Source organism: Arvicanthis niloticus, chromosome 19 (assembly GCF_011762505.2).
Source record: "Arvicanthis niloticus isolate mArvNil1 chromosome 19, mArvNil1.pat.X, whole genome shotgun sequence".
NCBI lineage: Eukaryota > Metazoa > Chordata > Mammalia > Rodentia > Muridae > Arvicanthis > Arvicanthis niloticus.
In genome coordinates this window covers 25,475,636-25,503,132 of record NC_047676.1, presented here as the reverse complement: position 1 = coordinate 25,503,132, position 27,497 = coordinate 25,475,636, and the positions used below count along the sequence as shown (strand labels likewise).

The following is a 27,497-nucleotide window of genomic DNA, read 5'->3' as shown; positions in this document are numbered from 1 at the left end:
AACATGTCCCCTTATCTGCACAGGTGTGCCTCTTTCACAAGCAAGATCATGTCATATATGCTGCCACTGTCTCTTGTGTGCTTTCTCTCTAATGTTGTTTTTCTGTCTACTATGATGGCTCCCTTCTCCTTACTATGCTAACTTTGTCTCTATCTCTTATCTTAGTTACTTTTTTCTATTGCTGTGGAGAAATACCATGACCAAGGCAACTTATAGAAAATGGCATTAAATGAGGCTTACAGTTTCAGAGACCGAGTCCATGACCATCATGCAGGAAGCATGGCAACAGGCAGATAGGCATGGTGCTCGAACGGTAACTGAGAGATCCACAAGCATGAAGTGGAGAATTAACTGAGAATGGCATGGGCTTTTGAATCTCAAAACCTGCCCTCAGTGACCTACCTCCAACAAGGCCACACCTCCTGATCCTTCCCAAATAGTTCCACCAACTGGGGACTGACCGAGCATTCAAATATATGAGTCTGTGTGGGATGCTCTCATTCAAGTCATCATATTACCTTTTCAGAATTCTCTCTATGTTTATGTAAGCCCATACAAAATAAGCACAAACAGTAGACAGAAATAATCAGAGGTTGCCAACATTTGACTACAAAACCGGCAGTTTCAGGTTGTTCGTTTAGGTCCACGTCTTTCCCTTCTGCTTTTCCCACCACACTGAGTCAAGAGCAGAGTGCTAATGTCCTTACACAGGGCGTGGTGGCAGACTCCTCCCACGCCCAGGCCTCAAAGACTCTGCCAGCTTCCTCTTGCTTCAATCTAAGTTACTTGGTTTCTGCCCAGTCTGGAATGTGAGGCTGCCCCTCCTTCATAAAGGAGCAGTGTTCTACATCCTGAAAGTGGAGAGGGCATTTGGCAATACCTCCCGGTTGTACTAGAGAGGTACTTGTACCAGCCTCAGGATTCTAGATACAGGGCTGGTTTTCTAGAACTGCAGAGTTGACCCACGCTTGTCCCTTGCTTTATAAATGTGCTGTGTTAACTGGACGATTATGGGATTTAATCCTTAATCTAAACTTGAAATTTTAATATATAAGATAGCTATCTAATGCCTTGAATACTTCCATGGCTGTCATCTGATTGTAAAAACCTCTAACCACCTCTGAAGCACGGTAAGCAGCCCTGCCCCACCCCCAGATCCTCCAAGCTTTGGAGCACTGGCAAGGAGCAGCAAGACTCCAAGAAATGTTTTGTGACTTTTGCAAGATTAGTGAAAAAAAAAAAAAAAAAAAAAAAAACAAGAAATCAAACAGCATCTGTTTACAGTAGGTGGCAAGGAAAACATAGCACAAGCCATTTCCTGTCTTGTACAGAACCAGTTTGATACATACATTTCCTGTGTGAGCAGATTCAAAAATTGTTGGGTTTCTTCCTAATAACACAGCAGATGCCAGGGAATAAGGGCTCAGTGTGTTCCAGGCACAAGGCGAACTTATCCAGGCCTGACTCAGGCAGAAAGCAGCCAAGCTGTCAAGACAAAGAATGACTGAGACATATAAATTCCAGTGGGTACCCATGACTGAAGAGGGACTGAGACAAATGAATTCCAATGGATGCCTATGGCCACTCAGTCTATGACACATCCTCGAGTAGATCACAATCCCCCACATTTTTGCTAGATTCTCCCTACTTGGACCAGGCTTTCTTTTCTGGGTCCTTCTTTCCATTCTGGCTGTCAAGCTTCACTTGAACTTGAGGATACTTTTGTATCCTCCTACAGGATACAAAAGCAATGGGCTTCTATCACCAGGATGTCCGATTCCACTTGGTAAATACACACGAAGAAGCAATGGCGGTTTTGTGTGTTTTGTTTTTGCAGTGGGCAAAGGACAGAGGTATTATAAAAGTCACCACTGTTGCCAACTGAAAGCCAAAACAGAAAAGGAAAAGACACACAACTTTGTTGTTATTCAGGCCAGTCTAGTGTTGGCTACCTGGTCTACAAGTTGTGGCTGGTTACATTGTATGATTTGGAGAGGAGGCTACTGAGATGGGAAAAGACTCCTTCCAGGATGCCTGAGCCTTGGACAAACTAAAAGCTGAGTGTGAGCGCTGTATCACTGTTGGCATCTCCATGTGGAAATCTGAGACCAGGGATCATAATGCTGGTCACTACTGCTCCAGGCCGTAGAGTTTATAAAGTACATCATTACAGACGACCAGGGCTGATTGGGCTTTCCTGATTGGTGCTGCTGGTGTTAGTGAGTTTGAAGCTCCTGTATCCAAGAACAAGCAGACCTTTGAACATGCTCTTCTGACTTAAACACTGGGGTATAAAACAGCTAATAGTTGGTATAAGCAGAATGGATTCCACTGAGCCATAGAGTCAGAAGAGATGGGAGGAAGCCATTAAGGAAATCGGGACCTATATTTAAAAAAAAAAAAAAAAACGGCTACAACACCAACATAGTAACATTTGTGCCAGGTTCTGGTTGGAATGATGTCTTAGTTAGGGTTTTATTGCTGTGAACAGACACCATGACCAAGGCAACTCTTATAAGGGCAATATTTAATTAAGGCTGGCTTATCGGTTCGGAGGTTCAATCCATTGTCATCGAGGCAGGAACATGGCAGCATCCAGGCAGGCATGGTGCAGGAGGAGCTGAGAGTTTTACATCTTCATCTGAAGGCTGCTAGCAGAATACTGACTTCCAGGCAGCTAGAATGAGGCTCTTAAGCCCACACTCACAGTGACACACCTATTCCAACAAGGCCACACCTACTCCAACAGAGCCACACCTTCTAATAGTGCCACTCCCTGGTCCAAGCATATGCAAACCTTAACAAAAGGTGACTGTGAGCTGGAACTGAATGATAATACATTTTGGTTCAGGGCATGAAAAGTCACCTGTAAAGATGGCAGTGCTAGTGGAACTGCATTGCTGGGAGCTTTGGATTTTATCTCACCACCAACTTGTCCAACTGACAAACCTCTGTGGCTGTCCCTCCGGGACATCTGTGATACTGGTGGCATTAGGGTAGAGTGAAGACTAGTGTTCTCGAACCTAGCTGTGGTGCCTGCCTTTGCTCCAGACCGTGTTGCAACTGAAATAAAGTCCTGCTGAAATGCACCACAAGGCTGTGAGTGAGGCTCTTCCTGGGGGACAATCTGGGCTTCGATGTAAAGACTACATGTGTCAGAGATGTCAGATGTGGCAATGTTGCTGGTGACAGCAAAAGTGACTCACTCATGGAAGCAGGTGGCATCGCTGCTCAGGTGATTGTTCTGAACCCTTCCATCACAAAAGTCAGAATGTAAGCAAGCATAGCTAGCTACTGTAGAACGAAGTAGAGATTCCTCAAATTTTTAATACAGAATTACCATATGATCCAGTAACCCAACTCCAAGCCTGTATCCAAAGAAATGAAAACAGTATATTAAAGAGCTACCTGCCCTCCTTGTCTTTATTCACAATGGGCAAGATAGCTAGTTCATTTAAATGTATGTATACACAATGAAATCTTATACAGCCTTTAAGGGAAGGAAATCCCATCTGTGACAATGTGAATGGATCCCTGGAACATTAAGGGAGATGAGTCAAGTACAGAAAGATGAATGCCAAGTGCTCACGCTTAGAAAACTTTTAACTAATGAAAACGGAGTCACGAGGTGGCCAGCAAGGATGGAGAGAAAGAAAAAGAAGATATACTGATCAAATGACATAATATTTCAATTAACTAGGAGGGATTATTTCAAGAAAACAAGTAATTAAACAAGCTAGTCCCACAGCTGGTGAGAGAGCTCTTTTGCCACATAAGCATGACTTGTATGACTTGAGTTTGGATACCTGGACCCCGTGTTGAGAGAGAGAGAGAGAGAGAGGAAGAAGAAGGAGAAGGGAAGAGGAAGGAAGGAAAGAAAGAAGGAAAGAAAGAGGCAAGGTAAAATTCCTTGGCCTTACTACCCAGCAGGTCTACACAAATCAGTGAGAAACCAGTTTAGTGAGAGACCCTGCCTTAAAAAATGATGCGTACCCCTGGTTATTATAATCTCTCTGCCCCCTCTTCTGTGATGTTTCCTGAGTCTTGGTATAGGAGCTGCATATATATAGGAGCTGCAAGAAGACGTGAGGAGAGACCTTATGGATGGGCCAGGAGTATTTGCAATGAGAGAGCAGCCATGAGGACACACATGGATCAGAGAGAGTTGAGGCAAAAGCAGATGGCAAGTAACAGGGCATGTGGCTGGATATTAGCAGCCTAGTCGGGTTAGAATGGCTCAGAACCTGCCTAGCTTAGGCTTGCAGCTTGCTAATAAAAATACCAGGTTTCTGTGTCGTTTATTCCGGAGATAAAATGGGCTAGCTCAGGTGTCGTCGAAACACCTTGTTTCAGTTATTTGGTAGCAAAGGGGTGGTTATTTGCGGTGCAGGAAACCTTTCCCAGGGATTGCTTTTACACAGATTAGTTCTGCAGCCTTTGGCTAAAGCTTTCTGGATCTTACTGTCCCCACTATTCTGCCTCGGGTCTTTTCTGAGGGCTGTAGTCACAGAAGTCTGGCGGGGGCAGAGGTAGGGTGCTCAAAGATGGTGGTCTGTCTTCTATGATAACTTCTGTGTTGTTTAGGGATGTAGTCCCTGTCTAAGAGGGGCCAGGAAACGTTCCTCTTATCCTATGGAGTGGCTGGGGAGGAGATCTGGATCCTTTCCAGTAGGACCTGGCTGGAATCCCTGCAGCACAATCAGTTTGAGCCGGAACTGCTGGCACTTGTTTCTTTTCTGATTGATGCAACAAAGTATCTCGCAAAATCTACCGAAGGAGGACAGAGTTTTGGTTCAGTTTGAGGATCCAGTACGTGAAGGAGGGGAAGAGGGAAGACATGGCCGCAGGAGCTGGAGGCAACTGGTCACACAGCATCTACACTCCAGAAGCAGAGGGCAATAATGAACGCTGCTGCTCAGCCCCTTTCATTCAGTCCAGGACTCCAGTCGTAGAATGATGCTCACCACACTTATGATAAGTCTTCTTGTGGGTCTGCAGTGCCCACGCATGGGCATGGATTCTGTTGGGCTGCGTCATGGTTCTTGCGTGTCTGCCGCCCCAGGTGTCTGGAACGGCAGCTCAGAGGGCAGAAGCGCGGGGATTTGACTGAGTTTACTCCATGCAGCACCGGGCTGTGAGAAGTCGCAGAACTCCTCTTCCGGGCGTGGGGAGATCACAGTCTGAGACCCGTGGGGGCAGAGCTCTTGGGTGGGGATCCCTGGGCAAGAAGGTGTGGGGGTAGACTGGTCTCAGACTCCTGGTCTCCCAGGTGCCCCTGGGAGCCATGGAAGAGGGGGCATACAGGCTGGACCGGCCCTCAGTGGAGAGGGACAAGGGGGAGAAGCTCCGGAGGTACCCCACAGGGTAGTGAGACTCCTGGTGGAGGCGATTCCCTTGGCTGGGTCATGGCTGGCTTGGCTAGCTTGCTTGAGTTGGCAGGCCTCTGTGGCTGGAGATTAGGCAGACGCTCATTGGTTGAAGGCCCCCTCTACAGTTCTCCATGGAGGGCCCCAAAGACAAGAGGAAGTCCATGGTTTTAAAAGGTTTATTGTCATGGCAGAAAATGGATGAAGCTGTACCCCGATGCTCTCAGGGAGGGCCTGAGGTTAAATATATTTTGCAGGGAGGAGGAGGGTCTGGAAAGGAATGCTTAATTGGCTACCCCCTCTGGCCTTTAGGTATCTTATTAATATGGAGATCTCTTGAGGCTCTGCGGCCTGCAGCCACACCCTCTACCTGTGCTATGTGACCAAAGGCCACAAACCTTTCTTTGGGAGGGGCTAAAGCTAAGTGAAAGGAACCAGGACCCAGGAGCAAGGCTGGACTCCTACCATCCCATTAGGGTCCCATTAGGGGTTCAAAGCAGACTCAACTAGGTACCCCACTGCCTCTCACAGCCCACTGCCCCACATCTTCTTGCCTCAATTAAACTAATCCAGAATCATCCACAGATATGCCTGGAGATATATTCATATATATGTGTGTGTGTGTGTGTGTGTGTGTGTGTGTGTGTGTGTGTGTGTGTATGGTTATGCCTAGAGGCATATTTCATATATATATGAAATATATTATTATTATTTTACTTATTCACTTTACATCCTGCTCAGTTGCTCAATGTCCCCCTCCCAGTCACCCCCTCTCACAATCCCTCCCACATGCCCTCTCCCCTTCTCCTCTAAGTGGGTGGGGGCCCTCCTGGGTATCCCCCCAGCCTAGCACATCAAATCTGGAGACTTATTTCTATGTGATTGTAAACCCTGTTAGGTTGACAAGCCAGATTAACCATAACACCTCTGTATTGTTTTCATTTTGAAAAGAAGTTTGCAGGTATCTGCAGATTCAGAGGGACAGACGTTTTTCTGGGTTCTTGAGCTGGGGCCCTGGTTTCTCTGTTCACTGGTTTTACCCTCTGCATTTTGATTGGTTGTGGTTTTCCGTAATGGTCTCCATCTATTCCAAAGAGAAGTTCCGTTGTTGAGGAATGAGGATGTATGCTTATCCAGGGTGTAAGGACATATTGCTATAGATTATTGTTAGCGAGTCTGAGAAGATACATTTTCAAAGGAAGCAACCAAAGCAGAGAGAGAGAGAGAGAGAGAGAGAGAGATCATCAGTTTAACAGCTCACACAACGTTCTACAGGCCTCCTGATTACTCTCAGGGTAAAGCTATGAGGTCCCTTTCTGGCCTTCATCCCTAGTCCTTTCTGCCTTTACATAGTGGAAGCAATGCCTAGAAAAGTCTTGAGAGAGGTTCCCAGGGCAGATGCTATCTATGTACTGCCTGACTGCCAACCATGAGGTGTTTACAGTGGGGACTCCTGGGAAGGCAATCTGGGTAGCCAGGGGCCTTTCCAAATATGTCACCTTAACTTTTATATTAACATGATACTAATATAAATATTATAAACATAATATAAATAATATACTATATAATATATTATATGATAATTATATTAATATAAATAAAACCATTAACATAATATTTTATATATTATAACATATATTATAACTATAATATTATAAATTATAAATATAATATGTAATCTTTATAGTTTATATTTATATCATAAATATAATATATTATAAATATTAATATATTATATTATATAAGATAAGATAAAATAAAAATTATATAGAAATAATATAAAAATAAAAAACTAATATAACACAATTCATAAATACTCATCTACTGTAAACACCTACCCACAATACTGTTGTCTTTTCTCTTACAGTATCAATAAGAGACTTAGAAACCCCATTTGTTAACTAAACATTACATATAAATAGTTGAGTGCTTTTAAAGGAGCCTTCTATGTCAGGTACACAGCCCAATGCCTGTTACAGGGATTGCTTAGCAATGTTGACATTTCCCTTCTAGACCGACGTTCTTCTGTTTGGTTAAATGGTGAAGGAGAAGGAAAACACTGGCTTTTGACAGTCACATTCATTTCTCAAGGAAACTGTGTTATACAAGGTGTTTTTCTCTCGCCCATTTGGCAGAGATCAGTGCTGCCTTTCTTTATTGACCAACTTTCTTATTTCTATTAATTATATCACAGATATTATCCTTAGAAATGGGAAGAGTCAAGTGGAATCATTCCTTGCACCCATAGTTGGATCCGCTTATTAAAATATCAGAGACGTTAATTGTCGTGGGTAATTGTGGTGGTTTGAATAGGTTTGACCCTCATACACTCATTTGTTTGAATGGTTGGCACTATTAGGACATGTGGCCTCGCTGGAATAGGTGTGGTCTTATTGGAGGAAATGTATCACAGTCAGGGTGGGCTTTAAGGTCTCTACGCTCAGGCTCTGCCCAGTGTGGAGAGATAGTCTCCTCCTGACTGCCTTCAGATGAAGACATAAAACTCTCAGCTCCTCCTGCACCATGCCTGTGTGGATGCTGCCATGTTCCTGCCTTGATGATAACAGACTGAACCTCTGAATCTGTAAGCCAGCCCCAACTAAATGTTTGCCTTTATAAGAGTTACCATAGCTGTAGTGTCTCTGCACAGCAATAAAACCCTAACTAAGGCAGTAATAATTAAATTTTGAAGGATATTGGCACAGAAATGCCTGTGGTATAATCGGTAGGCAATAAAGGTATAAGTTTAAAAATCACACCAAAATCATGATTTAATTTATATAGATATGTAGAAAAGTAGAAGGAAAAACATTTCAAAACGTCTGGAGATGTGATCAGAAAGCAAAGTAGTGGAATCTCACTATGTGGTCCTGGATGGCTTTTTTTTTTTTAAATTGCTTTGTTACTTTTTTTTTCCTGTCTATGGGTGTTTTGCCTGCATGATAGTCTGTGCACCACATATTGAAGACCAGAAAAGAGCATTGGGTCCCTTGGAATTGGAGTTACAGATGGTTATGAGCCACCATGAGGGTGCTTAACATTGAACTTGGCTTCTCTGAGAGAGCAGCTCTTAACCACCGAGCCGTCTCTTCATCCCCTCAACAACCTCTTCATACAGATTTGAAACTGGTCTTTTTTTCTACAGTGAACCCATTACTTCTTCGGCTGCCAGAGACAGAAACCCAACGCAGTTACGTTTTTTTTCCCCAAAGGAGGAAGTCGCCATAAAGATCTGTTCTAAACCAGAAACTTAATGAGAAAACAGTAGTTACTGGAAACACATGCAAATGCCACCAATGCTCCCACTCCATTCGGGGGTCTTTGTCTTCAGGTTCTCTTGGTTCATCTACTTCAGTGGTTCTCAACCATCCTGGTACTGTGATGCTTTAAATACAGTTCCTGGAGTCATGGTGACCCCTGCCATGACATTATTTTCATTGCTACTTCATAGATGTAATTTTGATACTGTTTTGAATCCTAAAGTAAATATCTCATATGCAGATGGTCTTAGGTGACCCCCATGAAAGACTTGCTCAACCCCAAAGGCATCATGACCCACTGGTTGAGAACCGCTGATCTAGTTTTTGCTTCTTGTCTTTTATTGGTTCGAGTGGAGGAGAACGTTGTACTTACTGACTCTTGCTCTGTAGTTTTCAGTTCTGAGATTAACAAAGACTCCCTTTTACCTGTTCCCAGATCCAAGGTGCCAGGGTAGGCTTGAGAATGGCCCAGTCTGGTCCCGTTGCCAGCCAACAGCATTAGGTAGTAAGTCAGATATTAGCAGGTCACGGGAAATACCGCTCCTTCAGCAGCAGCTTGTAAAACCTGTTCAGAACCTGCAGGACTTTGATTACTGGTCAAACGAATGGGCCTGAGTCATCTCTTCAGCCCTAGATGGAGACATGACACACTAAATTGCCCAAAGAGCACAAAATTACTATCTAGCTGGAGGCTTTCTAGTAAGGAAAAAAAAGATGAGCAACTGTCAGGTCCTTTAAGAACAAATCCAAATGGACCCAGATGTGATGCAGCACATCCGGAATCCCATCACTTGGGAGGCAGAGCTAGGAGACTTGCTAGCTAAGGGCCAGCTTGGGCTACAGAGAGGTCTAAGTCAGCCAGGGATACGGAGCAAACAAATAAAGAATGCTGTCTGGGGCTGGGGAGATATCCCAGATGGCAAAAGTACTTCTGAGCAAGCAGGAAGAAGACCTGAGTCCTAGTCTCTCATTAAAAAATAAAAATAAAAAAGCCTTGCCCCTAGTAAGCAAGCTTAGCTAGAAATAAGGAGAAGCGGAGGCTAACAATTTGTGAGTTAAAACTGAAAAGCAGGCAGACTCCACAGTACTGCTAGAAAGACTCTGCCCCAAGGGAGGGACTTCTGGGAAGGATTAGTGGATTAGTGCATTAAGGGAATAATTATTCTACCTGTTCTTTAGCATGTCTTCAGGTTAACTAGCTTTCCCGGGGAGTGAGGATGGACTCCTGCCCAAGTGATTGACAGGCCCCGTTGTATTAACTCTTAAAAGGAAGAGGCGATAGTATGCAATGTTTTGTGTAGTTCACAACCTCAGTCTCTGTACTCAAGGCCAGAGGTTGAACTTAGGTTCTATTCTTTTGACTAGAAGGAAGTAGCTTTGCCTTTAAAGGGCCTCAACAAGGTCCAGATACTTCTACCATTTTATATGGTGATTTAAAGTCTAAGAGATGGGCTGAGATGGTAGCTCAGTGGTTAGGTGCTCTTGCAGAGGATCTGAGTTCAGGTCTCAGCACCCATGTTGGGCAGCTCACAACCACCATAACTCTAGCTCCAGGAGATCCAACAGGGATCCTCTGACTTCCGTGGGTACAAACCCCCCACACAGATATGCATATATAAATATAATTAAAAATAAAAATAAAATCTAAAACCAAATAAATGGTAAGGACTGATTAAAGAAATGGCAGGTAGGATCTAAAGCTGGGAGAAGACTTCTGTCCCTTTGTAATAATCACTTCATAATAAGAGCACCAGAGCCTGGGAGTAGTGAGAGAAGGGGAGTTTCCCTTCTGACTTTTACACAGCCAGGTGTCAGCCCAGAATGGCAGGCCTGCTGGTTGAGTACAGGGAAGAGTTTTAAAGTCCTTCCTCTCTTTCCTCACAGGGAGGGTACAGTCGTGCAGATCATCTCCCAAGTCTACTTAACAAAGACTGTGTGGGTATCGTGGGTCTCGAGGATGGGAGTTCTGTTGTGATAAAACACCACGACTGGAAGCAACTTGGAAAAGAAAGAGTGTCATTCTCCTTGTGACTCTCAGGTCACACTCTGTCACTGAGGGGTGTCTAGAACGGAACTGAAAGCAGGAGTCTGGAAGCAGAGACTGAAGTAGAAGCTATGGAAGAATGTTCCTGCCTTGCTCCTATGGCTTGCTCACCCTGCTTTCTTACACCAGCTCAGGGGATGGCGCTGCCCACGATGGGCTGGGCCCTCCCGAATCAATCAGTAACCATGAAAATATTCCACAGGCTTGCCCACAGGCCAATCTGGTGGGGACATTTTCTCAGTTGAGATTTCCTCTTTTCAAATGACTCTAGCTTGTGTCTCTGTTGACAAGGCACGGAGCCCACCCAATGGCTTTGTCTCTGTTTTACATCCTGTTTGTGTTAAAGCTTGCCAGGCACACAGTCATACCTTCAGGTTGTTAGGCAAGCTTGGCTCTAATGACTTTTTACTGTAAAACCCTAGGGTTTTTCCCACCTTGGGAAGCAGCTAGACTGCCAGAGATTGATGGGGGTTGTTTTCTATTTATCTGTATTTAGACCCAAGCTTATTTAAGATATTTTGAGAATGAGCATCAGATTTTATTTCTTACAAAGCCAACCATAGGGGTCCACATCTCTGTAACCAAGTCTGAGAAGACTGACATAACCTTTTACAAGGCTCTAGATTGTGTATATGGGGTACCATGCTATCTGGATTGTGTACATGGGTTACACAATCCATGCTTCATCTGTTGGAGGTAGTGGGACACGCACTATGTTAAGCAGCACTTAACAGATGTCTTCACTCCTGTGACAAGCTTTTCCTCTTCTTCTATCACGAAGGCCACTGTAAATGTTCAGAGCAGGTCCTGAAGGCATCAGAGGCCCTTTCTTTACCAATACTCTTCTGTCTTTGTTAGGGCTGCTATTACTGTGAAAAAAACACTATGATCAAGGTGACTGTTATAAAAGAAAACATTTTGTTGGCGCTGGCTTACAGTTTCAGAGGTTTAGTCCGTTATCATCATGGCAGGGGAAAAAAATGACAGCTTGCAGTCAGACATGGTAGTGGAAGAGCCAAGAGTGCTACATCTTGATCCGAAAGCAGCCAGGAGGAGACTGGATTCCATATTGTACAGACTCAGCATTGGAGACATCAAAACCCACCTACACAGTGATGCACTTCCCCCAACAAAGCCACACCTCCTCCAATAAGCTCAAACCTCCTAATAGTGCCACTCCCTATGGCCAAGCATTCAAACACATGAATCTATGGGTACCAGACCTATTTAAACTACCACACCTAGATTAAAAACCCACAGTCTAGGGATGTAGTATAGTTGACAGAATGCTTGCCTAGTATGCATGAGATCCTGGCACCACATAACTGGGTACAGTGGCACATGGCTGTGATCCCAGGACTCAGATGGTACAGGCAGAGGGAAAAGAGATTCAAAGTCATTGTTGGCTTTATATCTAGTTCAAGGCAAACTTGGGGTGCATGAGAGCCTGTCCTGAGAAAGAGAAAAGGCAAGTAAAAAAATGAGAAGAGGAGAGGAGAAGAGAGGAGAGAAGAGGATAGGAGAGGAGAGAGGTAGAGGGAGAGGGAGAGGGAGAGGGAGAGGGAGAGGGAGAGGGAGAGGGAGAGGGAGAGGGAGAGGGAGAGGGAGAGGGAGAGGGAGAGGGAGAGGGAGAGAGAGAGAGATCCATCCACTAAGTCTGAAAAGGAGGAGCAAAGGCAGAGTCTGGCTCCTACCTGCTCTGCTCCCAGAGTTCCAAGAGTGACCAGAGAAACTTTTCATAGAATTTATCTGAGGAATCTGAGAATAGAGGGTCATAGTCATAAAGGGTTTCTGGCTTTTGTAGGTCCCCAGACTTCAGCACAACTGATTCCATGATGGAAGTACCATTCAGGCCGTGCAACTCAGCATGGAGACAGCACCCCCCCCCAAAAAAAAAAAACAAAAACAAAAAAAAAACAAAGACCTGATCCATCAAAGTCCATAGTTCTTGGAAAGTCCCTAAATGTACTAACCTTGTTTTTTTGGCTTCTGCAGTTCTGCGTCTAGCTGACTGTTCTTGTTCACTGAAGTATGTCGAGCCAGGATATAAACTTTGTTCTTTAAAGCTCACCCTGAGAAAGCCTCCGTGCGGCACTGGGATCCTCACCCAGTACAGTTGGCAGATGGCTAACAAAGGCTTCCCATTGGCTTAACCCCAAGTCCAAACAGTATTCTATGGTGGGTACCCCCTAACCATTGGCTCACCTTTCCTTTGTGGCCTAAGAACAAGAGGTGCTAAGACAGGTGGTGAGGTGAGCTATGAGGGGAAGCTGTTCTGCAGTGGAAGAAGAAAGCAACCAGGTCTTCTCCACACCCTTGAAATGCTCTGAGGGAGTCCAAGGTGTGTGAAGAGTCTTGTGTCAAAGACACATAGTTTGGGAGGCCAAGGTAGAGCCTTCTCTTCAACAAAGTTTTCTCAGTTTGACCTTGAAGTCTCTCTGGAGTAGCCCCTGCCCTGGCAGGTTACTGGGGGAATTCCACAATGTGTGTTTGTGATGTGTCTTTTAGAGAATCATTTTGATTGGTTGGTTGAAATACTGGGATCAAACCAAGGCCTTGATTATGTTGGGTAAGCGCGATTCTACTGAGATCATACCCAACTCTTTAAAACATTCTTATTTTTTTAAAAAGATTTATTTATTTATTTATTTATTATTTATATGAGTACACTGTAGCTGTCTTCAGACAGACCAGAAGAGTGTCTCAGATGTTACAGATGGTTGTGAGCCACCATGTGGTTGTTGGAAATCCAACTCAGGACCTCTGGAAGATCAGTCAATGCTCTTAACCGCTGAGCCATTTTTCTAGCCCCAAAACATTCTTCTTTTGAAGCAGGATCTTACTAAGTTTATGACTAGGCTAGCCCCAATTTATGACTAGGCTAGCCCCAACCTTCCGTCTGCTATGGCTTGCCACGTAAGCTGGGGTTACATGTATGTACCACCATGAGAATAATTCTTTTCTTTTTGATTAGGGTTTTTTTTTTCTTTGTTTGTCTTCAAGACAGTGTTTCTATGTTTGGTTCTGGCTGTTCTGGAATTCACTCTTTGAACCAGGCTGGCCTTGAACTCACAGAGGTCTGTCTGCTTCTGCTTCCTAAGTGCTGGGATTAAATGGGTGCCTCCCCCTGCCTTTCTTGTTAAATGACATTTCAATGTATTTATTGTATTATGGGGAGGAGGTCATGCATGTACCATAGTGTCTGCATGGAGGTCAGAGGTCAGCTTGCAGGAATCAGTTTTCTCATTTTCTCATGTGTAAATCAGGTTGTCAAGCTTGGCAGCCGGTGCCTTTACCCTCCGAGCCATGACATCATCTCTGGGGTCAGCAGTTGTAATCAGGTAGGTTGTATGTAGCCATCCCATAGGAAGGAAGCCATCCCATATCTTACAAATGGCAGATATCTGGGCTGACCACATGGAAGAATCCAGAGGAGGCAGAGTGGACACCATGCAGGGATGACCAAAGCCTGTAGCCAGGGTGAGGGAAGTCCAATTTACAGTTAATCGTTTCCCTGTTTGTATGCTTGATTTTTGAAGTGTTGAGGATTCAGCTCTTCAGAATTTTGCACAGGCTAGGCAAGCATTCTCCCACTGAACTATATATCTATTACAGTCAGCATACCAAATTACATTTAAAATACATATGGAGGTATAAATTACAGGAATGTCACAGCTCTCCTGCCCAGGGCTATCTCTTAGTAGGTCTTGAGCCTATCTCCCTCTACAGCAACTCTGAGAAGTGAAAGAGAGAGAGAGAGAGAGAGAGAGAGAGAGAGAGAGAGAGAGAGAGAAACCCAAATCAGGTAAATTGGCAGTTCTGCCCCCAAAATAGGGATTATGTTTTCAGACAAAGGCAGAAGGAAGGCCTTAGGTAGCCATTAAGTCCAATTATACCAGGCAAGCATATGTTTTTGCACAGCTAAGTTTGTATTTTATATAATAAACCAGCAAGCGTTACTTAGTCATACAAATTAAAATGTGGCTGAAAAAGCCATAAATTATACCATGAAGATTCCGTGACGTTAGAGGCTCAATTCAGATTAGGACCTGGGGAGCTAGGTACAGTGCTAGCCGTGTAAAGTGTAGGGACCCGAGTTAACTCCCTAGCATCCACTTGAAAGTTGGACCTGGTGGCACTTACAATCCCAGTGCTTCGGAGGCAGAGACAGATGGATCCCTGGTCCTCATTGGTCAGCCTTCCTGCAGACATCCAAGCCAATGAGAGACTTGATTTCAAACCACAAGGAGGATAACTCCTGAGGGACGTCTGAGTTGACCTCTGCCCTCCAAATGCACGCACACACATGCACTCATGTCTGCATACATGTACACACACACACACACACACACACACACACCCGCTACAAACACACACTCCTGATAAGATTGTCTTCTCTAGTCCACACCTAAATCTGCCACGTGTTCGATTCTGCAAGGCTGGGCTGGTAGAGAGTGCAAGGAAGTGTCACCAGCATTTCTATCTTCGCACGCAGGCAGTAATTGCCCTCTTCTGCACTGATCTCTCTCTCTGCTGGACTAACATTGGCACTCATGACATAAACACAAGGCTGGAGGACAAATGTGTGCTGGTTGGGGTAGTAGAGAGATGGCTTAGTGGTTAAGAGCACTGGCTGTTCTTCCAGAGGACCCAGGTTCAATTCCCAATACCCACTTGACAATTCACAATTGTCTGTAACTCCAGTTCTGGGGGCTCTGACACCTTCACACCAAAGCACATTAAATAAATAAAAAATTTAAATGTGTAGTTATACATATATGTTGATTGTTTTGGTTACTGTTCTATTGATGTGAAGAGACGTAGTGACCAAGGCAACTTAGAGAAGAAAGCATTCAATTGGGAGGTTGCTTATAGTTTCAGATGGGTAGTCTATGAGCATCATGGCTGGGATCATGGCAGTCGGTCCATGCTGCTGGAGAGGTAGCTAAAAGCTCACATCTGAGTCTCAAGTTGCAAGCCAAGGAAGAGAAGTTGGACCTGATTTAAGCTTTTGAAACTTCAAAGCCCACTCCTAGTGACACGCCTTCTCAAACAAGGCCACACCCACTCCAACAAGAGGACACCTCCTAACCATCTCCAAACAGTTCCAATCATTGGGACCAAATATTCAAACGTGAGCCGGCGTCATTCTCATTCAAATCACGCTAATGAAAATGAATTACTTAAATCTGACACAAGATGGCAGTTATTTCATTTTCACTCAGATTATCCTACTTACTTTAATCAAGAATTTTCCCTGCCCAGTTTTTTTTCCCCTTATTACTAGGTACTAAACCCAGAGCCTTGTGATACTAGACCCATGCCTGGCCAGTAAGATCCCCAACATGACATAAAAGCAAATTTCATCCTTACTTTCTCTCTCCACATCGACCTAGGTCTTCCTGTTCAGCAGGACTGGGGAGATAGCTCATCAGGTAAAGGCATGTGCAAGCATGAGAACCCAGGTTCAAATCCCAAACCCCATGTAAAAAGCCAGATGTGGCAACGAAACCCTGTAGCCAGTTCTAGTGCTGTGGTGGGGCTGAGACAAGACAAGAGTCCTGGGATTTTCGGGTAGTTGGCCTACCTCCAGGTTCAGGAGACCCTGTCTTGAGGAAACAAAAGCAGGATACAGGGCATCTCACCTCTGGCCTCTGAGCATAGGGGTACATGCCCATACCACACAGATGTATGCTACTCACTTCTGTATGTATACATACAACACACACACACACACACACACACACACACACACACACACACGAAACCCATCTATTCATGCTGTTAGGTGAATTCATAAACAGAGGTGAACGGGAAGACAGTAGGTCAGTGGAGGAAAAGTTAGGTTGAAACACTGTTGCAATCTGCACAGTTCAAAAAAACAAAACCAACTTTGGCAGGAAGCAGTGATAGCTGAATCTAGAGATAATGTCTGCTTACCAGACGAGTAAAATACTCAGTCCATATGTGTTTCCCAGGAGACAGTTTTGCCATTTGCAAGGAGAAAATTATAGGTATTTAGTGGAGAAACCAGATAACATGTGGATCAGGTGATCAGCTAACTTTAACCTCTCCAGGGGCCAACTGACGGGGCACCTCCAGCAAAGATGTGGCAAGAAGCCATTGTGTGCCCACCACTTGGCTTCCCTCCTCCCAGGGGACCCCAACTCTCATTCAAGGCACGAGGAAGCACCAGGCTGCAACAGCTAGGGAGCAGTTCTTAAAATAACTGACTCCGACTCTTTAAACTCAAGTGTGGCAGTAGGGAGAGCTGCTTCAGGTTGGGAAGATGAGGGAGGGCTGGTGAGAAAGCACAGTGGATGAAGGTTTCTGGTGGAAGAAGAGAACCCTGGCTTCCAGCAAGGTGTCCTCTGATTTCCCAGTGGAGGAGAAAGTTTATGATTGATAAAAGGGAGAGCATAGCCAGAGGAAAGGGCATCTGTTTTTTTTTTTTTTTTTTTTTTTTTTGGGGGGGGGGCGGGATCTCTCCTCAGGTCCTGGGGCTGACCAATGAGCCTCAGAGGTCTGCCTGTCTCAGCCTCCCCAGCCCTGGGGTTAAAAGTGCTGGGTCATTACTCTCAGTTTTTTATGCATGGGTTCTGGGTACTGAACTCAGATGCCATCTCTCCAGCCCACTACAGCTACTACTCTAGTGAATAGAGTTCTCTCAGCCTCATGGCTTTTGTCCCTGGGTGTCCACTGATGAGTGTTTTTCCCAAAGTCTCCAGCACACGAACGAGCTATAGCATCCACTCTTGCAAAGTTACTTAACTGGATAAAGAAAGCTGCTGGTGGTGGGAGGGGTGAGTTATGAATCCTAGAATGAGTTTCCATTACTGAGAGAACAAAGCAGACTGGCATGCTCTGATGGTCTAACTTTACACACTGTATAGCCAATTTCTATTACAGCAGTCTCAGGGGCTGCTATGGCTTAAAAAAATGAGAAACTGACATCACCTCTTGATTTGGGAAGGACATAAGGGGGGAAGGAGTCTAAGCATATAAACTTGGTCACAAGTCTCTGGTTTTGAGAAGTAGCATAGGCAGATTTGGTTAATAGGTTTCAAGTTGAATACAGGCAAACACAGCTGTCTCTCTACCTTTGCAGGTTTTGAATCTGCAAATTTAGCCATTTGTCCAACTAAAGAGCATGAGAAAGAAACAAAGTTCTTGGGCTGGAGAGATGGCTCAGCGGATAAGGGCACTGACTAATCTTCCAAAGCTTCTGAGTTCAATTCCCAGCAACTACATGGTGGTTCACAACCATCTGTAATGGGACCTGATGTCCTCTTCTGGTGTGTCTGAAGATAGCTACAGTGCACTCACATACATAAAACAAATTAATTAAAAGAAAAGAAAGAAATGAACTTTTTGTCATTATTCCCTAAAAATACATTGTGGCAGGTTTTTACATAGTGTTAACATTTTATTTGGTTCTAGAAGTAACCAGAGGGCTGGGGAGATGTCTCAGCAGGGAAAAGTTGCGGCTGCCCAACCCTGACAACCTGAGTTATATCTCTAGACCTCATGATGGAAGGAGAGAGCTGTCTCTCCAAATTTGTCCTCTGACTGCCACACATGTACCATAGCATGTACAAAGGGAGGGAGGGAGAGAGGGACACACACATACACACATACACACATACAGAGAGAGAGAGAGAGAGAGAGAGAGAGAGAGAGAGAGAGAGAGAGAGAGAGACAAAGAGAGACAGAGAAACAGAGACAGATAGGGGGTATACAGAGACAGACAGACAGACAGACAGACAGACAAGACAGACAAGACAGACAGACAGACAGTGGTCCCAGGATTGTACGCTTCGAAGAGGAGTGCTGCCCTGTGGCGGGCAATGCATAAAGAGGGACAGAGAGCTGGAGGGGACACAGCAGAAAACTAGTGAGAAATCCCATGTCAGCTCAGGACAGGGGCCATGGGAAGAGGGCAGATGTCATTTGTTACTGCCATAGCACATTTATAGAAATGGTGCTAAATATAAAGTATGGTGACAGTTGGAGGCGTTCGCATTGCTGCAGAGTAAGCAGAAGTCGCTGTAAGGGAGCACGGCGATTAAATTTGTACAGGAAGACAGACAATTGTCAGGAAGAGAAAACAGAAGCCAACACCCCGTTCAACAGGCAGATCCACGGAGGCAGGAAGTAGAAGAAGGTGTGCTGGGGCCGGTGGGGGAAACATCTGCTAGTAGACATACATTTGGGGAGAAGGGGGGGGATGACAAAAGTGGTCTAAATCGTTGGGGTGATGGCTTACAGCTTTGGGAGTACACTGAAAGCCACTTGAACCATTTGGATGAACTATGCGGTATATGGATTAATGTCTCAGTAAAGCTGACATTTCAGAAGGCAAACATAAGACTGAATACAAATACAAACACACACCCATATAAATTTTTTAAAAAATCTGCTTCACAGAACAAATAACATATGCCCCAATGTTAATCTACATCCCTGTGCTAATTCCCACATCCTGTGACTCCTGCTGACTCCTGTGTCTTTCTGTGCCTCATTCAGCATGACGCCAGGGATGGACCTGTCTGAGTGGAGAGAATGAAGAAAAGACAACACGGGAAAGCTGCGATCGGGTGGACTGGACTCTCTAAGATGAGGAAGCCTCAACAGTCCACACTCTGTGTGCTTGTTATACACAGGTGAACAGGGAGCTGAGGAGACTGCATCCAGCTGAACAAGGAAGGAGGCAGGGTTGGTTAGCCTCCGTAGGAGCAGTCTCTGTTGGGGAGCAGCGTTCAGGCCTTAAAGCCACAGGGCTGAGAGGTGAGGGGGTGGGGGACAAAGCCGCCGTGGACATTTTCTGCACACACTATCAACATTTGCCGTTGGACCAGGAAGGAAGGCCTTGCCTTTCTTATGGGTCTGAGGCATCGGGGTCGATGACAAGGCTGTGGCCTTGTCACCAACACACTTTAAATAATCATCCCAGGTGTACCCTGTGATCGGTCTCTCAGCTGATTCCAGGTCCAGTTAATGGTGCCCATCAAAATTAAACATCATAAATACATTTTAAAACACTCACCTTGGCGAAGCTACCATTATAAGACCATATTCGTGTACTGCCTTGTAATATATCATTTGTATGACTCTTTTTTTATTTTTGCTATTGGTTACATTTATTAAAGATAGTTGAAGCTTCAATCCTGCAATCCTAAGCACCCCTTGATATCCCGGGGCCTGACAGCTTAAGGGAACAGTGCCCCTTACAACAGTGGGCAACTCTGAGATTCGGTTCTGTTGTTCTTTTTTCTTACTTGCTATTCCCCTGCATTAAAAATAGGGGTTTTTTTCCTTTCCTAAAATATATCCAGATTTCCATTTCCCCCTTCCTGTACTCCTCCCAGCTCCTCCTCCCTCCCCTCTAATCCAGATCCGCTCCCCTTCCGCCTCTCTTTAGAAAAGAGCAGGTTTCAAAGAGACAACAACAAATCATAATAATAGAAAAATAGAATAAGAGTAAAAAAAAAAAATCACATCAAAGTTGGACAAGATAACCCAACAGAAGAAACAGATTCCCAAGAGAAGGCACAAGAATCAGAGATCCACTCAGACAGTGAGGAGTCTCACAAAAGTCCTAAGCTGAAAGCTGTAATGCACAGAGGACCTAGCGCAGGCCCGTGTCAGCCCTTTGCTTATAGCTTCGGTCTGTGTGCATTCAGATGAGTTTTGCTCACTAGGTTCAGGGGGCCACATTATCCTGGTGTCCTCTGTTCTCTCTGGGTCCTCCAATCTTTCTGCCTCCTCTCCCATGGGGTTCCCTGAGCTCCGAGGGAAGGGATTTGACAGCGCTATCTCATTTAGAGCTGTGTGTTACAAGATCCCTTTCTCCTTTTCTCTCTGCATAATGGGACTCCCTGTATTTGCTCCCATCTGCTGCAGGAGAAAGCATCTCTGATAATTATTTCCAGCCTTTTACTTCCTCAAACAATACTGTGGCATCAAACACCTTTATATGCTATTTCATACATAGGCAGATAAGTCCGGGATATGTCATCAGAGGAGAGGAACTGCCACAGGAACTGTTTTATATTTCTACCTGAAATGGATAACAGTTCTGATTTCCTGCCATGTTTTTTTTTTTTTTTTTTTTTTTTCTTTTTTAGAAAATGCCTCCATAAGATCAGGCTGTACTGGGGCTGCAGAGATGGCTCAGAGTTAAGAGCACTGGCTGCTCTTCTGGGGAGGACCTGGGTTCAATTCCCAGCACCCACATGGCAGCTCACAACTGTCTGTAACTCCAGGATCCAACACCCTCACACAGACAGACATACAGACAAAACACCAATGTGCATAAAAATAATTCTTTAAAAAAAAAAAAGAATTTAAAAAATCAGACTGTACACAGTCCTGTAGGGCATTTTCTTAATTAGTGATGGATGGTGGAGGGCCCAACCTATTGTGGGTGGCGCCACTCCTGGGCTGGTGGTCCTGGGTCCTATAAAAAAGCAGGCTGAGCAAACCATGAGGAGCAAGCCAGTAAGCAGTGCTCCTCCATGGCCTCCAGCCTCCAGGTTCTGGCCTAGTTTGAGTTCCTGTCTTAATTTCCTTTAATGAGGAGTAGCGGTGTGGCAGTGTAAGCCAAATACCCTTTTCTCCCCAGGCTGCATCGATCACGGTGTTTGGGCACAGCGATAGAAACCTTGACTAAGGCAGTTGGTTGACGGCCTATTTGCCGTGTGTTGGCTTTGTGATTTTCTCCATGTTAGAGTCACTCCTTTGTATAAAATCACACGTATTAATATAGACCTTCGTTGTTCTGGATTTTGGGTAATGTGTGCGCCCATGATGTGATGTGCACGTGTGCCCATGTGTAGGGTAAAGAACAACCTTGTGGATGGAGCCTGTTCTTTCTGCTTTGCATGGGTTCTGATTGGGCACAGGTCCCTAGGCTTTGTGGCCCGCACCTTACCCCACCGAGTCAGCTCACTAACCCAAGACTTCTCATCTCTAAGGTCATAAAACAATCCAATCAGAGTGCTCTTTGCCACATTTATGACTTTCTTACCAGGTTCTTTGAAATATTTATTAAAATTAAAAGTTGAACTGGGCACTGGTGCCACACGCCTTTAGTCCCAGCACTTGGGAGGCAGAGGCAGGCAGATCTTTGTGAGTTCAAGGCAAGTTTTGTCTACAGAGCGAGTTCCAGGGCAGTCAGGGTTCCACAGAGAAAATTTGTCTTGAAAAACAAAACAGAATTCAAAATTTAACCAGACAAACAAACGAAAAATTGAGATAGGAATACTGCCCCATATCTGTAATCCACTCTAGGGAAACTGTATTGATTAACTTTTCTCACCATTGCAACAGAACATTTGACAAACACAACTTAAGGAAGGAAAGAGGGGAAGGTTTGTTTTCACCTGTAGTTCTAGCTAAAACAGTCCATCCTGACAGGGACAGCATGCCAGCAGCATCAGGAGGCAGCTGGTCCTACACATTCACAGCCAGGAAGCAGAGGGGACAGGTCAGCTCATTTTCTCTTTATTACTCAGACCTGGACCAATAACTAGGGTGGGTGGGTATTCCCACCTCAGTTAGCCTAATCTGGAAAACCCTTCAAAGACATGCCCAGAGGTTTGCCTACTGGGTGATTCTGGATCCTCTTAAATCAACAATCAAACTCAAACATGGCAGAGGCTAGGGCAGGACCACCATCTGAGGCTAGCTGAACCATACAGCAAGATCTGTATTTAAAAAAAAAAAAGTTGGAAGAAAAAAAAAAAAAGGAAAAGAGCTAGCAATATTTAAGGTAAATACTTAAGTTTGTTTCCTGTTGCTGTAACAGAATCATTAGCAGTAGGAAATTTGGAAAGAAAAGAGGTTTGTTTTGGCTTATACTTCTGCAGTCTGGGAAGTTTGAGATTCGGTGCCTGAATCTCCATCACATGACAGAAACAGTCCTGAGAGTGAGGATTGTGCCTGAAGAGAGGAAGAGACAAAGATACAAAGGGTCAGACACGTTACAGCCCGCTCTCGGGAACTCTGAAAGGTCCTTGTAAAAACTAATTAATTTTCACAAGAAAGACATGGATTTCTCAAGACCCTGCCTCCCAACTCTATTATGTTGCTAAAACCAATTTCAACATGAATTTTGCTGGGGACAAACCATTCCGAGTCACAGCAACTTACCAGGAATAAATCTAGCAGTATTTAACCGTACCATGTGACAGCATCCATAGATAGCAGGGATCGCAGAGCTTAACCAACTCCTTTAAAATGCTTGCCATGCAATCGTGGGTCCCTAGCACCAGATGGTGGCCTGTCTATAATCCTAGCACTCAGAAGGTAGAGACAGGAGAGCCCTAGAGCAAGCTGGCTTAGGTAGACTAGCCTGACCAGTGAGGTCTGGGTGAAAGACCTTGCCTCAATATATGTAATGAAGAACAATTGAAGAAGACATCTGATGTCAACCTTTGGCCTCCATCCAACACGCTCTCATGTATGTATACGCACCTGCACCTGCACCTGCATATGCATGTGCCCATCCATGTGAATGTGCATACTAACACATATATACACATGAAAAATAAATGTTAAACACTTTTCAATCTTTAATAAGTTATCTTGTATGATAGGATTGATTTTGTGTGTGTGTGTGTGCTATCAGGTGAATTTTGGCCTGGAATTCATTATGACACCTAGGCTGGTCTTGAACTTATGGTAGTCCTCCTGCCTCCGCTCTCAAGTTCAGAATACAGACATGAGTTACCACACCCAGCTTGCTGTCAGGTAAATCCTGAAATGTTTGAAGATTTTAATTTGGGCAGTTTTAGAAAGATGTGGCGTCTACCTCTTTCCCACTCAGTCTACCTGGGCTCACCTGGGATCTGTTTTGCTCAATAAAAAGTAGCACCAGCAGAGGCAGGCAGATTTCTGAGTTTGAGGCCAGCCTGGTCTACAGAGTAAGTTCCAGGACAGCCAGGGCTACACAGAGAAACCTTGTCTTGAAAAACAAAAAACAAAACAAAACAAAAAAAAAGTTGCACCAGCAATTACTTATATACAACTTTTGAGCCTTGTGACTTCTCTTCTTAGAACTCAAATGAGACCAACCTACTCTAGGCATATGGGTTAGCCTACAACCATCCTCCTATTTGTGAGTGAGGCCAAGTTCATATCAAGGTCATGCAAAATGCAGCTTTGTGGGTGACTCTATCAGACCCCAGCAAGCTTCCTGGTTGATTCCAGCCTGGGCTGCCAAACCACAGAAGAGCAAGCAACTAAAATAAGCATTTTTGAACCACTAATTTGGAATATGGCTTGCAGTAAATAACTCTATAAAATTTTCTAGGGAGTCGTCGAATAAAAGAAGGAGAAGAGACAGACCATGACTGCTCCTGGGTATCGTGGAGGAGGAAGTCTATCGTAGATAAGTGGGAGATCGCAGCCAGAGGCAGACACATCTGGGAGAGACCAGAGTGGACTTGACCCTGAACCATGTGGGGGAAGGAGGAGGGGAAGGGAGACGAGGAGATCAGAGGAACCAGGTGAAGAAGTAGCCAGGAGACCCAAAGGTACAAAGAGGCCCGTCAGCCAAAATGGTTGACTTATACAAGGAAGAACAGCCGTCTCCTAGGCTAGAGAATTCTGTGTGTGCAAGGTTTGCAAACAATGAGGACCTTGTAACAGGCAGGAACTGAGGGATGCAGGGAGAAGCTGGCAGCCAGTGTCCACTTTGATATGTTAAATAGGCATCTCAGCCATTTGTCCCAGGCTTGAAACCTAACAGTTATGAATAAGGAAAAGTAGCCAAAAACTGCTGAGACGTAAGTTATGTTTGTTCATTCACTCGTTGTCCATCTCGGTTCTGAAGGGTTCCTGCGTGCTGTGGTGGGCAGACCCTAAGACGACTCCCCATGGGTGTGCCTGCCTTTGTATCCCACCCTTCCCTTGAGTGTGAGGTGACACTAATGGTGTGTTTGTAACCAACAGAGCACAGCTGAGCATGTCTATCGTCACAGCAGTCAGGTGGTTGAGGCGGGAAGATCTTGAATTCTAGGTCAGCCTAGGCTACATAATAAGACCTTGTGGGAGAAAAAACCTAACCAATAGACTATGGCGGCAGTGTTGGGGTGCCCTTCCTATGTTTGTGCTTCGTTATATCAAAAGTGGTGCGGGCAGATTCTCCTTGTTAGCGCAAGCGACTGTGTTGAGGAAGGTCACGTGGCAAGAAACTGTCCTAGGACCGGAAGTTCTCCTCCAGCTTATGATCAGCAGGCGGCAGAAGCCTTGAGGTAACCTAAAGCAAGTTGAAGTTAGGTTGTTTTGTTTTGTTTTGTTTTGTTTTTCCCTCAATGGAGCCTGCACATAGAAGACAATGCAGATCAGCTTGGCAGTCCTGTGAGTTCCACAGAAGGACATCTAGTGACTCTATGTGTAGATAGACGTCTGACCCGCAGGACTGTGACATAAGCTAAATAAAGAGCAGTAGGGGCTCCGGCCGGCTGGAGAGATGGCTCAGCGGTTAAGATGGCTCTGCTCTTTCAGATAGTCCAATTCCCAGCAACCACAAGGTGGCTCACAACCATCTGTAAATGGGATCTGATGCTCTCTTCTGGCTTCTGAAGAGAGAGGCAGTGTACTCACATACATAAAATAAACCTTTAAAAAAAAAAAAAAAGAGTAGTAGCAGACGCTGCCAGACCAAAGCAGACTTAAGGTGACTCCAGATGTGATGGGTGAAAAACAGATAGACTCCATCTCTTTTCTTCTAAATGGCGCAAAATTCAAATTTGAAAAACACTTCAAGATTTACCTGACAGCAAAGTGGGCGGTCCATGTCTGTAATCTGAACTTGAGAGCTGGGCTTTATAGTGAGTCCCTGGAAACCAAACCAAACCAAACCAAACCAAACTTTTTTTTATAAAAAGATTTTATTTTATGTATATGAGCACACTGTAGCTGTCTTCAGACAGACCAGAAGAGGGCATCAGATCCCATTACAGATGGTTGTGAGCCACCATGTGGTTGCTGGGAATTGAACTCAGGACCTCTAGAAGAGCAGTCATTGTTCTTAACCACTGAGCTATCTCTCCAGCCCTAAGTCAAATTTTTATCACCCATCTCCTACTGTTCACAGATGCCTAGAACTCCAGATATAGAAAACCCAAGGCTTTTTCTGATTTCCTCAGGTGATATGTACACAAGCAAGTACGTCTGCGGGCACGCACGCGCACACACACACACACACACACACACACACACACACACACACACACGAATAGTAGCACAATTCTGGAATATTCCAACATTCTGGTATTTGAGGCAAGAGGATTGATTGTGAGTTGGAGGCTGTCCTGAGCTGCATGGAACATGTCCAGCCATCTTGGCCTATATGAAGAACCAAAACAAACAAAAGAGAAGAACAGAATGAGATGTACCTGAGTTGAAAGAGCACAAGGCCCTAGGCTCAGTCCCTGGGCCATGTGAGGCCGTGGGATGGGGGTGGGGCACCCACTCTATATAACACTGCAGATTAAATGGTTACAGCTGCTCAGGGAACAGGAGCATTTAACCCATTGTCCTGGAAGCAACCTTTAGTCCTTGAACAAAGACAGACAGCTTGTGAGAAAAAAGGGATGGACAGACATCTTCAGCCTTAGAGGGTGGTTTCTCCCTTATCACACCCTGATTGGCTTAAAATTTAAGGTAGGAGATCATCCCCTGCCCCCATGGTTGACTTGAGAACCTGAGAATTATTCATTCTGAGAAGGTAGGCAAGGAAAAAAGCAAAAACAAAAAACAAAAAAAGCCCCTGTGTATATAGATCTATGTACGGGGCTGTTTTCCAGGGCAGTGGGGGACATTTCTGTTGAACTGTGTGACAGAGGTGCAGAGGACAACATAAAGAAGGCTTTACCTGGGGCTGGAGAGATGGCACAGTGGTTAAGAGCGCTGACTGCCCTTCCAGTGGTCCTGAGATCAATTCCCAACAATGGTGGCTCAGAACCATCTTTAATGGGATCCAATGCCCTCTTCCGGTGTGTCTGAAGACAGGGGCAGTGTACTCATATACATAAATAAATCTTTTTTTTTTTTTTTTTAAGTAAGGCTTTACCCAAATCTGAAGCTGAGTTCCAGAAGATTGCTTAGCCTGGGATGACAGAAGAGGGTCAAGAGCCTTGATTAGACGGATAATTGTGCATCTCCCTAGGTCCCCATCTCTACCTTATATGGAGCTACCATTCGGAGACAGCCTAGATATAGAAGGCTCTCTGATGATCTCAGTAGAAAGAGACTGAACTTCACCTGGTGAAGTGACACATCATCACCTCTAGACTTCCAGGTCTTATAAGTAGACTGTCAGAAATGCTTCACCTTGGTGGCGGACCTCCCGGGAAATCTTTAAATCATGTGATTCTGCAACCGTGTGACAAACTACTGTGTAGGCACAGAAGCCGGGTTGATTTTCTACTGGAGCACAGTCTGAATCCCCGTGCTGTTTATAATATTTGTTTCCTCAACATAGTCTTCAGTGAAGGTAAACAGAAGTGCTGGGAGCTACACTGGCTCCAAACTTTAAAACCTACCCCAAGTACATTGGTTCAAAACCAAGAAAGAGGTAAATCCTTAAATAGGAACCACATGTGATTCCCAAGGGCAACCCTAACCTTACTCAGACACTTCAATTAATTAATTAGCTTCTTGAGACAAGGTTTTTCTGTTTAGCCCTGGCTGTTCTGACTCTGTAGACCAGACTGGCCTGGAATTCACAAAGATCCACCTGCCTCTGCCTCTTGAATGCTGGGATTATGGGCATGCACCACCACTGCTCAGCAAGACACCTCAATTTTAAACTATGTT

The 27,497-nt window shown here is 44.8% G+C and overlaps 1 pseudogene; it reads left to right on the top strand.

Moving 5' to 3' along the window:
• Positions 1-1,750: 1,750 nt before the first annotated feature.
• On the top strand, positions 1,751-3,369 carry LOC117723730 (elongation factor 1-alpha 1 pseudogene; annotated as a pseudogene).
• Positions 3,370-27,497: the final 24,128 nt, after the last annotated feature.